This window comes from Tachypleus tridentatus, chromosome 11, assembly GCF_004210375.1.
Source record: "Tachypleus tridentatus isolate NWPU-2018 chromosome 11, ASM421037v1, whole genome shotgun sequence".
NCBI lineage: Eukaryota > Metazoa > Arthropoda > Merostomata > Xiphosura > Limulidae > Tachypleus > Tachypleus tridentatus.
In genome coordinates, this window is record NC_134835.1 from 51,682,153 (window position 1) to 51,682,604 (window position 452).

Genomic DNA, 452 nt, shown 5'->3' on the forward strand with positions numbered 1-452 from the left:
ATCGGCCCTGCCATCGGAGTCTTTTTCTCTGTATTCGATGGGTTCTTCTGGGCTGTTATGGCCGGACGGATGGGCGTTCTGTATGAAATCCTCACATAAAATTCCAGTTAAAAGATGAATTTGTTCCGGGATTACCAATCTCAACAGTCAGGGAAAAGACTTGGACCGCTCGTTCACTGCGAGAAAACTTTCTGATGGTTAAGTTTGTCGTGGTAGTTGGAGAGGACGGCGTCAGTCTGGACTTCCTGGGGAGACACAAGACTTGCCCTTCCTTTCTTGACCACTGACCCGAATTTTAAAGGCTAGTCTATCACGTGCTACATTCAGCAAATGATCTAGATAACTGACCAATATGGTTTGATTTCTTGGACCTTAGGAAGACATTGACTATTGGAAACCTGGTTTTCGCAAAAATATATCTTTAATTGGAGATCCTAAGTTTGTTTATGGAA